Source organism: Notamacropus eugenii, chromosome 2 (genome assembly GCF_028372415.1).
Source record: "Notamacropus eugenii isolate mMacEug1 chromosome 2, mMacEug1.pri_v2, whole genome shotgun sequence".
Classification (NCBI taxonomy): Eukaryota; Metazoa; Chordata; class Mammalia; order Diprotodontia; family Macropodidae; genus Notamacropus; species Notamacropus eugenii.
Genome location: NC_092873.1, coordinates 41,719,880 through 41,734,051, shown reverse-complemented (window position 1 = coordinate 41,734,051; position 14,172 = coordinate 41,719,880). Strand labels below are relative to the sequence as shown.

Here is a 14,172-nt window from a genome sequence, read left to right as displayed (position 1 = left end):
GCTGTGTGACTTTAAGGAAGTCATTTTTTCACTCTGGGCCTCAGTTTTCTCCTCTGCTAAAAAAGAGGAGGATCCTAAAAAGCAAAGGGTCTGTTCTCTAAGCCAAACTCCAGGTTGGCCCTACCTGGGATTCTCTCTCTAGACTTACCTTCTGCCCTATGACTCTGGAAGTGGTGGATTCTTCTCTCTCAATGCTACCTACACTACAGTTAAATCCCAGACCACACTGGGGTACACATGGGCCCAGAGGTGGGGGCAAGTCTGTGTCTGAAAGAAAAGTAAAGAGAGCCTCCTGGTGGCGACCCCTTTGTGCCTGGGTTTTAGCCTCCAATTTTATCATACTGCCCACACAACAAAGTGTCATTTTACAAACATCAGCTGTAAACACACACACACACACACACACACACACACACACACACACACCTGCCAAATGTTGTTCTAAGTACTAATTGACAGTGGGATTGGAATTCAGGCCCTCTGATTCCAAATCTGCTGCTCTTTCCCCTGCACAGGTCTCTCACAGAAAGGACTTAATAATATAAACTTCTTGAGCCAAGGTAATAAATTAATCACTAAAACTATAAAGTGAGGCATTGGAAATGGAAAAAGAAAGTTTTAAGGGCATTTCTGGAGGAAGAATGGAAAGATTTATTACATGTCCCTACCTTACTGAGAGAGCCTTGGTTAGGAACTAGATAAAAGTGCTTTGAGATATCAGTAAAAAAAGTTTTTATCTTTCTCTCTCTCTCTCTCTCCCTGTATATATATATATATATAATATAAATATACATATACATGCAAAATATAATGTAATGTAATGTTTCTACAACAACATTTTATATATGGCAATATTCCTAATTATACTTGTAACTATTATCATTAGAAATAATAAGAGTAACAATTTATATGGGTTCCCTTCTTGAAGTAAGAGCTCTTTGAAAAAAAGCCTCTCCTTTTCTCACCCTATTGCCTTGAGATTCTACTTTCAAATGCCTTATAGGTAGAGGACTTTATAAGTGAAGTGACTACAATTTCTGAATCAATCAAGCAACAATTTATTAAGCACCTACTATGTGCCAAGTGCTATGCTAGGTGTTTGCGGTAAAGAATGAAATGGTCTCACAAAGGATTTTCTTTTTCTGTGTTTCTTTCTCTTCCTTTTTTTCCCCTTTCTTTCTTTGTTTCTTTTATTTCTTTTCTCTTTTCTTTTTTCATTTATTTTCCTTCCTTCTCTCTCCTTCTCTTTTTTCCCTTCATTCCTCCCTTTCTTCCTATCTTTCTCGCTGAATGGAACTGAATATTCTGGACTGTCCCAGAAAATCTGGCCCATATGGTTTCCAAGCTCACGACATCAGGTTTCAGATCCCAACCCAGATGTTTCTAACATGAGCCTTGCTCAACTCAGCCTCAGCTCAGAGTGGGAGAGAGGGCACATCACAGCCTGACCCAAGCCCTGAGTTTCTAAGCAGCTGCAGGACCTTTTATAGTCCCAGCAGCCCACTCCATTCCTTTCTCCCGACAGAATTTTGCTCTTTCTAAGCCTCATGGCCAAGGTTGCAGGAAGTGCCCCTGGTTCTTTCTGCTGGGAAAAAAACAGTTCTCCCAACTGCTCTTCAAGCTGTCTTTTTCACCTTTACTTACTCTACTTTTCCTAATTCTGTTTCTCCTCATTTGATTAGTTGCCAAACCAAATTCAAATTCTCCAAATCAGCACTTGTCTAAAAAAAACTACTGCCTTTCATAGGAAGTTTGGACATTAACCCATGAGGGTGATCTGTATTAAATTCCCCTCACTTTCAAGAAGAATACCAAAGCGGAGGGAGCACATTACTTTTCTGAAGCAACAGAAAATGTATCGTAGAGCCCAGTTACCAAGGAGAAAACAGAAGCATCTACCAAAGACACCAGACATTAGAAATTGACTTGCTGATGAGAACACATTAACCTGGGTGGCATCAACATCAGCCAGCAGTTAATGTGAACACACCAATCTGGGTAATGTCAATGTCAACCAGCTGCTGATGAGAACACACCAACCTGACTAACGTCAATATCAACCAGCTGCTGGAAACTGTGTGACCCACGATGAAACCAACATACCTCCACCACCTCTTCCCTTGATGGCTATTGGATGCTCTGATCTCTAGCTGAACATTTTTTTTTAAATAAACGATTAATTACTTACTGCAAGAGCTCTCTCTCTCTTTCTCTTCTGTCCCAAAATGAGAACTACTTTTCTCTAACTTCTGACATGGGCAAGCCAGGCTGTCTATTTCAGGGTTTGGTGCTTCCCTGGGAGGAAAACCACACAGTGCAGTGAGCTGGAGAGTTTGTTGAGCAATGATTCACATACGGAAGCAGGCTGGCTTCAGCAGCGCCCTGACACTCAGAACACACACACTCTCACAGGCTCTGTGCCCCCCCCCCCCCCCTACACACACACACACACACACACACACACACACCACTTAGGGAAAGGGAGCAAATGATATTTCCATCCTGCTAAGCTGAATTTATGCTTTCACTTAATTTGTACCTGTGTCGAAATGCAGAAAAATGAAGCCCATTTTAAAGGCGTAGGCTGGTTCTTTTCATGCTGATCTTTTCTCTCAGTATCAAATAGAAAAAAACCACACAAAGCCACAAAAAACCCTCACATTCTTGCATTAGGTGGCCTGATCAGTCCTCGTCCCAATCTGATCTACCCAAGTGAGTGGCAAATAAACAGAAGGGCAGGGACAGGGGCGGGGGAGGGGAGAGGGGGGGAGAAGAGCAGCGATGGGACAAGAGAAACAATGACAGGGGGCAATTTTAACCCCTGAGCCAAGGAAGAAGCAACAAGAGCAGGTGTCTGGGGGATTCAAATCCTGAAAATCAACCGAGTGTTATTGGGGTTGAGGGGAATGACTGTAGCTACCACTGACTGAAGGTGGGGTGCTGCTTTAGGAGTGAATGTTGGAGGGGACAGGGGGCTGGGGGAGGCCCACCCACAGAAAGTAACCCTAAGGAAGGACCAGAGGCAGAAAGGCTGGCCGAGCACTGGGCTCTGCAGAAATGGTGGCCTGGGGGTCCACTGGAGCCTCACACTGCGGTCTTATTTAACTCCACTGGGTCCTCTGAATCCCCTCCCCTTTACTCCTACAGAGAGCAAGCAAATGATGAATAGAGATGGGGGCTGTCCTCCCCCTTACCACTACCTTCATATACTATATGTCTCCTAGAGATTTATACGTTGTATTAGAATAGGAGCTCCCTGAGGGCAGCGACTTTTTTTTGCCTTCTTTGTAGCCTCAGTGCTTAGCACAGTTCCAGGTATTCAGGAGGTGCTTAAATACTTGTTGACTGACCGCAGCACATTGCCTCCCAATTTCAAGGACCTGCTATAACTCAAGGTGGCTCGAGCTGCCACCACACCAGTCAGAGTCTGAAGCAAGGACTCAGTGGTCTATGTAAGAAACTCAACAGAGAGGAACGACAGAAACCACAGTGGCCCATCACAGTACAAGGGGCTCGAAGCTGTCAGTGGCATCTCAAGGGAGTGGAGGAGGAGCCAGTCACAGGGCCCAGAACCCCGACTGGCCAGGAATGGGAAGAGTGACTTCCTCCCTCTTCCTTCACACACCCCAAACTGGAAAGGATATATCCCTTACCTGATCTGATCTCATAGCACTTTATAATCTCATCTCCCTGGCCTAATGGATACAGAACCAGGAAGACTTCAGTTCAAAACCTGCTTCAGATACTAGCTGTGTGGCCCTGGGCAAGCTGCTTAACCAAAGTCGGCCTCAGTTTCCACATCTATAAAATAATAACAATTCCTACCCTCCAGGGAGATTGTGAGGAGTGAATGAGATAATCAATCAACAAGCATTTATTTGGCACTTACTGCATGCCAGGCACTATGCTAGGCACTGAGAACAGAAAGATGAAAAAAGAACCCTCGGCTGAGCTGTGGGACCTTGGGGCAAGTCACTCAGACCCAGGGAGCTCAGCTCCTCATCAATAAAGAGGAAGAAAGAGTTTGTCCTCAATGGGCTCAGCTCTACATTTTATGTCCTTTACAATAATCCCTGCCCAAAGAAGTTTACATTCCAGGAGGCATTTAAATGCTTAGCATTTAGCACAATGCCTAGAACATAGTAGGGGCTGTATCAATGTTGGCTGTTATGTACTCATTCATGTATATGCTATTTTACCCTTTAGAGTCTAAGCTCCTCGAGGACAAGGGCTGTTGTTTTGCATTTTCCTTGTATCCTCAGCCTTTAGCAAAGTGGGGAGGTGCTTAAAAATACTCAAGGGACTGACTAGAGAGCAGGAGTGAAGTTTTAATTTGGAGTTAGAGACAGCACCTGGCTAAGTGCCTGGCACAGATTCATTTAACAAACATTTATTAAGCACCTACTACCTCCAATTAGGGCAGCTAGGAGACCTGGAGTCAGGAAGACGAGTTCAAATCAAGCCTCAGACCCAAATCAGCTGTATGACCGTGGATAAGTCACTTTACCCTATTTGCCTTCATTTCTTCATGTGTCAAATGAGTTGGAGAAGGAAATGGCAAACCACTCCAGTATCTTTGCCAAGGAAACCCCAAATGGGGTCACGGAGAGTCAGACAGGACTATTGAACAGCACCGCTACATCACAGGTAGTAGGGGATATGCCCTGTGCTCAAGGAGTTTACAATCTACTAAAGGAGATAACAGATAAGGCACATAGATAAAAAAACCAGATAATCTGAGGAGAGAAGAAAATATTAAATACTTGGGGCGGGGATGGGGGCAGGGGGGGGGGGGGTTACACAGAAAAGTGCTTGATACAGCTTACAGACCTACTACTTCGCATTCCAAACCCTCTAAGCCTAATGAAGATCATCTTCTCATCTTCTCTGGAACTCATTTTCCAGCCTCCATACCTTTAACCCATTCTATTCCTCCTTTTCAGCACACCCTGACCCTCTCTCAGGCCAAGCTGCTAACTCCTCCAAGGAACTTTCCTGACCCTCCAACTTCAACTTCAAGTAGAAGGTCATGGAAACCATACTACTTATTTATATCCTGAATATAAATGTAGTATAACTTTCCAAGTGCTCCCCAGCTGGACTAGAGGCTTCCTGAAGCCAATGTCTTTGTATCCAGTGAGGTATAGTGGAACAGAACTAGCAAAACTAGGGAGGGGGGAATTTGCAGCAAGCTTCTCTGTGGGTAGAGAGGCGGCCTGGCATCAGGAAGTTGTTGTTCAGTCATTTTTTTTTTGTCATGTCCAACTCTTTGTGACCCCATTTGAGGTTTTCTTGTCAAAGATACTGGAGTAGTTTGCCATTTCCTTCTCTAGCTCATTTTACGGATGAGGAAATGGAGGCAAACAGGGTTAAATGACTTGCCCAAGAGGAGTCTTCCTTTTTCCAGATCTGTCACTCTATCTACTATGCCACCTAGCTGCACCAGAATCTGGAAGACCTGAGTTCAAATCTGGCTTCAGACACTTTTGGGCAGTCTCTTAACCTTGTTTGTTTCAGTCTCCTCATCTGTAAAATGAGGCGAATAATAGCAGCTACCTTTTAGGATTCTTGTGAGGATCAGATGAGGTAATAATTGTAAAGCAATTAACACAATGCCTGGCATGTAGTAAGTGATATATAAATGTTAACTATCATTATTATTATTACTAAAATATATAATATTTACTAAATATATAATATTTACTAAAATATGAAATATAAGAAATTGAATCAAATTTACAAGAATTAGAGCTATTTCCCAACTAATAAATGGTCAAAGGATATGAATAGGCAGTTTTCAGAGGGAGAAATCAAAATTGTCAACAATCATATGAATAAATGCTAATAATTCAAGAAATGCAAATTAAAAGATACCACCTGAGGTACCACCACAGGCCCATCAGATTGACTAAGATGACAAAAAAGGAAAATGACAAATGCTGGAGGAACTATGGGAGAAGCAGGTACCCTCATGCACTATTGGTGGAGATGTGAACTTTTCCAACCATTCTGGAGAACAATTTGGAGCTTAGCCCAAAAAGCACACCCTTTGACCCAGGGAAACCCGAGATCTACACCCCAAAGAGACCAAAGAAAGAAGAAAAAGATCCATAGGTACAAATATATTGATAGTGGCTCTTTCTGTGGTGGCAAAGAATTGGAAATTGAGGTGATGCTCATAAACTAGAGAATGCCTGAACAAATTGTGGTATATGATTGTGATGGAATACTGTTGTGCTTAAAAAAATGATGAAGAGGATGTTTTCAGAAAAACCAGGGAAGACTTACATGAACTGATGCAGAGTAAAGTGAGCAGAACCAGGAGAACAATTTACACAATGACAGCAATATTGGAATGATAACCAGCTTTAAAAAGACTTAGTAACTCTGATCAACACAATGACTAACCACAGTTCTGAAGGACTTAAGGATGAAACATACTATCCACCTCCAGATGGAGAGCTAATGGACTCAGACAGTAGATTGAAAAATATTTTCTTTTCTTTCTTCCTCTTCTTTTTTTTTAAGAAACATGACTAATATAGAAATTTATTTTACATGACTATGTATATTTATGTTGAGTTTTGGGGTATTTTTTGCCTTTTTAATGGGTGGAAGAGAGAGAAAATTTGGAACTTAACAAATTAGATAAGAAAAAAGAAAGAAAGGAAGGAAAGAGGAAGGGAAGGAAGAAAGAAAGGAGAGAAGAATAGAAGAGAAGGAGCCCTAGCTCTTGAGTCAGAGGACATGGGTTCAATTCCTGCTCTGCTGCTTAACGCCTATATGGCCTTGGGCAAATCACTTCATTTCCCTGGGCCCCAGTTGACTCATCTATAAAACGGGGGAGGAGTGGGGATTGTCAGGTCCCTTCTACCTCTAGATCTATGATTCCCCAGCAGTGTCTTACTTATAAGATATATATTTATTCATGTATATACTTATTAATATTATACTTCATGTATTTCCTGATTAATGTCATCATCTACCACCTTAGTAATGGCATATTCCTCCTCAGAAGAAGCACATACAAGATATCTCACCCACTCCCAAGTCCCTAGAGAGCAGACATTACTTGATGACCCCTCCCACAACCCAGCTGCCACTATTCCACCACTTAGGATGAGAGGACTCCTCTCAATGGCTCCAGGAAGTCTCTCAGAAGAGGAGATAACTACAGCTTAATAATGACTTATATTCAAGTAGCATTTATAAAGTGCTTTCACATAATTTTCTCATTTCATCTTCATGTCACCCCCATAGGGTGTTATTATCCCCATTTTGGAGATGAGAAAGCTAAGGCTCAAGTCACTTCTCAAAGTTCACATTAACTGATTATTGGCAAAACCTCCGTCACATATCCTCCCTCATCTGTTACACCAAGCCCTTAAGCCCTATTCCCTTAATTGCAGTCCACTGCAATTATGTCTATTGCACTAATGAATTTGGTGGACTCCACAACACACATCTTGTACTTTCCAGACTCTGTGCCTTTGCTAACAGCATTCCTTGTGCCTGAAATGTCCATACACCCATCTCCACCTTAAAAAAACCCCCAACAAAATCTAACTCTTCTTTAAGGACCAGCTCAACGCCATGCCTAGGAAGGGAGTTCCTCTAACATATCCCTCTCTTCTGAAGTTCCAACAGTATTCTAATCTGTACTTCTCTTAAGAGTCTTCATATTTGTTCAGTTAAATAAATATTTATTAAACATCTATCACATCCAGGTCCAAGCTCAGGAAAGGTCACTGTCACATGGGAGGAGGATCAGGGAAAGACCTATAGATGAGGTGGTTCCCACTGAACCTAAAAAGAAGGCAAGAACCCCAACAGAAGTAGAATGATTCAAATCCACGTGCTGAAGATGGCAAAAGCAGAAATATGAAGGTGGGTGAAGCCAGCATGGAAAGCAATCCAGTGTGGTTGGAGCATAGGAAGGGGAAAGGAGCAAAGGGGAAGAGAATGAGCTACAGCTGTCCTCGAATGCTGGGATCAGGAGCCACATTTTACGTGGAAACCACTCAAAGTCTCTGAGATGTGGTACTTTAGGACTCCTTGGGCAGAGGGGAAAGATGGAAGGCAGGAACGCCCAATAAGTGGCTATTTCCGTAGCTTAGGTGAGAAGAGAGAGAGATGGGAAATAGGGAAGTATCTGTGAGAATGGAGAAGGAATAATATAGTAACTGAAGAAACATTTTGGTGAGAGATTGGACCTGTAGCATCAAAGCCAGAGGAGCCAAAGGTGACACAAGACTATAGGGGGTTGGCATTTTTAAAAGGAAAGTTAGGTTAGAAGGGTGGGTTTGGGAGGGAAGATGAGTTTAATCTGGGGAATGTTGAGCTGATGGTGGCTTGTCCAAGGGAAGAGCCCCAACAGACGGTTGGAAAGCACAATGACAGAGTGGAAAGAATTCAAGCTCTGGGTTTAAATCCCATCTCTACCATTCCCCCTCCCCCCACTGTGTGACCTTGGGCAAGTCACAAGTCTCCATGTCTTGAGGGGATTGGGCAAGATGGCCTTTCTGTTCTAAGATCTAGGATTCCAGGAAATATAAGACTAGGGCTTGGGGAGGGGGAGGGGGAAGATCAGGGCAGGATATACAGATCTGGATACATCTAAGTCAAGATGATAACTAAATCCATGATATTTCATCCAGTGATGTTAGATGGAGGTACCAAAGGAGGTAGTATGCAGAGAGAAGAAAAAGAGGGTCTAGGATAGATCCTTAGGAAATGACCCACACATAAGGGACAGGAAGACAGTGCAGCCAAAAGGGCAGAGGACAAACAATCCAACAGAAGCCAAAGGAAGAAAGGCAAGCCACTCACTTCTGGGCTATGGGACCACAGACTGCTTAACTTTTCTCAGTCTTGTGTCTCTCATCTGTAAAATGGGAATAATAACACCTACATCTCAGGGATGTTGGGAGGATCAAATCAGAGAATATCTGTAAAGCACTTTGCCAACCTTGCTATACAAATATTAGGTGTCAATACCATTCAAACAGTACCAAGAAGGAAATATCAGATGCTATAGTGGCCAAGGAGGGGGATGGCAAAACAGTATCCTTCCACAAAGAACTCATCTGTGAATCTGAGAAAAGCTGCTTCTCCAGAACATTGGTGGGGACAAGACTGGAAAGGGTTTGAGAGTGAGGGGAGGCAGGAAATATAAATAATTCTTTTTAGAGGCTTTGTATGAGTAGCAGAAGGCAGCCAGGTGGCAGAGTGGATAGAGCACTGGGCCTGAAGGCAGGAAGACCTGAGTTCAAATCTGGCCTCAGATACTTACTAGCTCTGTGACCCTGGGCAAGTCACTTAATCCTGATTGCCTCCATTTCTTCATCTGTAAATCAGCTGGAGAAAGGAAATAATGAGCCACTCCAGTATGTTTGCCAGGAAAACCCCAAATGGGATCATGAAGAGTCAGACATGACTGAAAAATGTCTGAACAACATGAAGGGGCAGAGGGCTTGAGGGGATGGCAGGGTTAGATGTTTGTTTTGTTTTGAGGATGTCAATATGTTTGTTGAGAGATTAGAAGCAGCCAAGGGAGAGGGGGAGAATGATAAGGCATTGGTTTTATTTATTTTTTTGAGGAGGGCTAAGTGACAGTGATAGGAAAGAGGAGGAGGAACAGAACCAGGAAAACAATACATATAATATCTACAACCCTCTCTCCTATTTGAAACTGAATATTAGGGGAAAAGACCCACATGTACAAAAATATTTGTAGCAGCTCTTTTGTGGTGGTAAAGAAATTGGACATTGAGGGGATGCACATCAATTGACTGAACAAGTTGTTATATGTGATTGGGATGGAATACTATTGTTTTATAAGAAATGATGAGCAGGCAGATATTTCAGAAAAACCTGGAAAGTCCTACATGAACTGATACAAAGCGAAGTGAGCAGAACCAGAAGAACACTGTATACAGTAACAGTAACATTGTAACAATGATCAATTGTGAATGACTTAGCTCTTCTCAGCAATGCAATGATCCAGGACTATTCCAAAAGACTCATGATGAGAAATGCTGTCCACACCCAGAGAAAAAACTATGGAGCCTGAATGAAGATTGAAGCATACTATTTTCACTTTGTTTTGTTTTTTATTTTTCATTGTTTTTCCCTTTTGTTCTGATTGTTCTTTCAAAACGTGGCAATATATTTTAACATGATTATACAAACAAAACTTCTGTCAGATTGCTTGCTTGTCTTAGGGATGGGGGAGAGAAAAGAGAGAGAGAGAAAAATTTGGAACTCAAAATCTTACAAAAATGGATATTGAAAACTATTTTTATATGTAATTAGAAAAAATAAAATATTATTAGGTGAAAAAAATTAAAATATCAAAATGTAAGCTAAAAAAAGAAACTGAATATGATTTAATTATAATAATCAAACTGCCCCAAAGAAGACATACAAGAAGGAATCTTCCTCCCTTTATTTGCAGAAGTGGGGGATTGTGGGTATGGAAAACTTGCACTTGGCTGACATGTTAGTTTTGCCAAATGTCTTTTTTTATCTTTTTAAATTTTTTTCGGTTATAAAGGATAACTCTCTGGGATGGGGAGAGATGAAGGACATATTTGGATCTATGAAGAGGCAGTGCTACTTAGTAGATAGAGTGTTAGACTCTGGGTCAGAAAGACTTAGGTTCAAATTAAGCCTTTGATGTTTACTCTCTTGTGTGATCCTGGTCAAGTAACTTAACCTCTTTATGCCTCAGTTTCCTCTAAAATAAGGAGTTAGGCATGATTCAAAGGTTTCTGTCCACTCTAAATCTATAATCCTGTGAAACGAGGATGCCATAAAAACAAAAAACATCAATAAAATTTTTTAAAAATAATAGCAAGTGACCTCAGACTTTTCAGTAAAGCATTAGGTAATCTGCTGGTGAGTGAAGGAGAAAGGAGCAGAGAGGGTTTAGAACAGATGCTGTGTGGAGTGCGAAAGAGTCAATGATTGCCTTGCAGTAGTGAGGGCCCAGCTAAGTCAGACATAAGAAATTCATGGAGGACCTATCAAGGTTGCTTAGGGATAGCCTTTAGCAGCATTCTTCAGTACAAGAAGAGGATACGCATCAATCCATCAATCAAGGAGCATTTACAAAGTACCCACTATGAGCCAGGCAGGCCCTATGCTAGGCACTAAGAATACAAAGACAGCTCCTGTCCTTGGGGAGTTTACATTGGAATAGAAGGATGTAATTTGTTCATCAATAAGCAGATATGGGAGATAGAGGATGCACAGAAAACAAATACCCAATGAGGGATGGGGGCAGGGAGTAGTGCTAACGTCCAGGAAACTGAGGAAAGACCTCATAATGGGAGAGGCCAAGAGCAGAACTCTGAAGAGAGCTAGGGGTTCCAAAAAGACACAGAAGGGGAGGAGGAAGGACATTTTCCAGGCATAGAGGACAGATGGATAGTAATGTTGTGTATATATATGTCTTACCTCCCCTCACAGATTGTAAGCTATGTGAGGGTAGGGACTATACTGAATTTATCTTTACATCCCCCAAGCATCTACTACCACAGGACAATCAGTTCTACTATAGTGAGATAAATGAATTTTCCCAAAGTACTAAGCTATGCAAAACTGCGCAATAAAAACCACAGGGCATGTGGGGGAAATGGGATTGGGGTAGAATGCTCAGAAACTTCTCCAGTGACACATTTCAAAAAATTAAATAAATAATGTTGAAATATTAATAATATAATTGACAAACTTAAATAATAATAAATCATATGCATGTTATATATAATACATGAACTATATTACTATATTAAATTAATATAAATATAATATAAATTATATTCTATTAAGCCCTAATAAAAATGGTAGTACCATTTTATACATGTTAAATGATTAATAAATACATGAAAAGTACAATAAATAGTGACAGTATTCATGGCCTCAAGCTACTGCTCATTGGGGATCCAGTAGACTGGACTGGCAGTCTTTGGCAAGTTTGACAAGCTGCAGCTCTGAGCCCCAGAAGCCACAACTCCAGACCTTGAAATGAGGAGATGGGGGAGGGAGGAGGCAGAAGTAGAGGGGCAGGGATTAGTTCAGACCAATCCTTCTCTGTTCACTTTACTTTGAAAACATCCATATACAATATAGATGACAAGATATTCAACATGTACATCATAAAATGTACAATACATATGACATTTTATGTATACAACATACGTGCGATAAGATATATAATGCATATGACCCTTTACATTTGTAAAGACTTTAGGTCTCTACAAAAATCTGAAGTGGAGAAAATGGAGTACTTGAGATATTATTGTGCAGTTTTCTGTATTCTTGAGGAAGAAATGGTTAATCAACAAACTTGACATTTGTGCCATATTCAAAATCTTCCCTTTATATCAATCACGTTGGAACAAATTTCTGCTTTCAAAACAAGAACTGACTGTATTTCATACATAGCAGGCATTCCACAAACATTTGAACCAATACATGTACACGCTGGGGTTGTGAAAGAACCAATTAAGAAACACAGAAGACAATGGAAACTTTTAAGATCTCCAAAGAATAACTCCTGGCATGGAAGCCTGTCAGTCTATTTATCCTCAGAAAAAATTTAAACCATAGGCCAAAAGAATTTCTCACTTATCCAGTTAAGAAGTAGAAAAGCCTGATGATCCAAGTTAATATTAAAGGCCACCAATTGATTTTGACTTCCCCAGAGAACAGGATCTAATCCTTGATCAACTTCAATTTCCCATCTCTGGCTGAAGGTGGAATTTTTTCTTTAAGAATTGATACTGCTATTAATAATACTATTAATAATGATGATGATAATAACCCCCCAAATCCATGTCATAAGGAAGGACATAATGGCAGGGTACAGAAATGCCAGCCAGGGTAATGTATGACAGGGGCTCTGTGTGCCCTGAGACCAAACCCAATAGCTCAGAAAGCCTGAAAAGCTGACCGATACCACTGACCAGCCAAACAACTGAGTCAATGGGATAAAATTGTTTCTGTGAATTAAAAAACAGATGGGGCAGCCTGGAGGTTGTAGGCTAGCCTCACTCAGACTCGTGATAATCAGGATGAAGGAGCAAGGGGACTTTGGCCATGTTCTGGGATCATGGGAAATGTCGCAACAAACAAATGCCAATACCCCCACTTCTGGAAGATGCTTTGGTGCAGATGTCACTGGCCACTGAAGCAGGCAAGCCACAAGTGCACATGGCATGGACGCAAGATAATGAATACTTTATTATAGGCCAGTATGACTTCATACCCACACTGCAAACAGATCTTGCCAGTGAGGGGCAAGGGCTTCATCTATCTTTTTTTATGTTCTTTTTCTTTTTTCCTCAGGTTTTATTGATACCTGTTTTCTTTCTTTCCTTCCTTCCTTCCTTCCTTCCTTCCTTCCTTCCTTCCTTCCTTCCTTCCTTCCTTCCTTCCTTCCTTCCTTCCTTCCTTCCTTCCTTCCTTCCTTCCTTCCTTCCTTCCTTTCTCTCTGCAATTGGGGTTAAGTGACTTGTCCAGGGTCACATAGCTAGTAAGTGTCTGAAGTCACATTTGAACTTAGGTCCTCCCAACTCCAGGGCTGGTGTTCTATCCACTGTGCCAACTAGCTGCCCCTTCATCTGTTTTTTTGTCAATGGTATTCTGAGCACTAAGTCATACATACATACATACACATATGCATACATTGTATTACAGTTCCATGCAGGGCAAATGTTAGAAATAACTTCACCCCTCAGAAAAGATGGAATAAGATCAGGAAATGAAGAGTTATTTAAACGTGGAGAGAGAGAAACAGAATAGTCTGAAAATCAAACCCTAAAGTATGGGAAAGACTGATACGGTGCTGTGGTCAGCACAATCAGGCAAACATTATTTACAATGACCTGAACCAAGTAAATGCAATAATAAAATGAGCCAAATAGAAGGCAGCAAAATCACAGAGACCACGTTTGGGGAGGTAAAGGAGAGAGAGAGAGAGAGAGAGAGAGAGAGAGAGAGAGAGAGAGAGAGAGAGAGAGAGAGAGAGAGAGAGAGAGAGCAGGTGATACAGATGTTGATTAATTGATTATAGAGATGTGTGTGTGTGTGTGTGTGTGTGTGTGTATGAATGATTGATAGATGATAAATGCTGCTGGTTTGTCCTCCCTTTTCAAAGAGGACCGATGA

The 14,172-nt window shown here is 41.4% G+C and overlaps 1 protein-coding gene across 12 annotated transcripts in view; it reads right to left on the bottom strand.

Moving 5' to 3' along the window:
* SPECC1 (sperm antigen with calponin homology and coiled-coil domains 1) overlaps positions 1–14,172 on the bottom strand; it is a 337,039-nt gene that overhangs the window by 290,307 nt on the left and 32,560 nt on the right. For 2 of the 12 annotated variants that reach the window (XM_072640013.1, XM_072640019.1), the window contains exon 2: positions 2,189–2,295. The exons of the other annotated variants lie outside the window; for them this stretch is intronic. The gene's annotated coding sequence lies outside the window, so the exon portion shown is untranslated. The remainder of the gene's footprint in view (positions 1–2,188; positions 2,296–14,172) is intronic. 12 annotated transcript variants of the gene reach the window in all.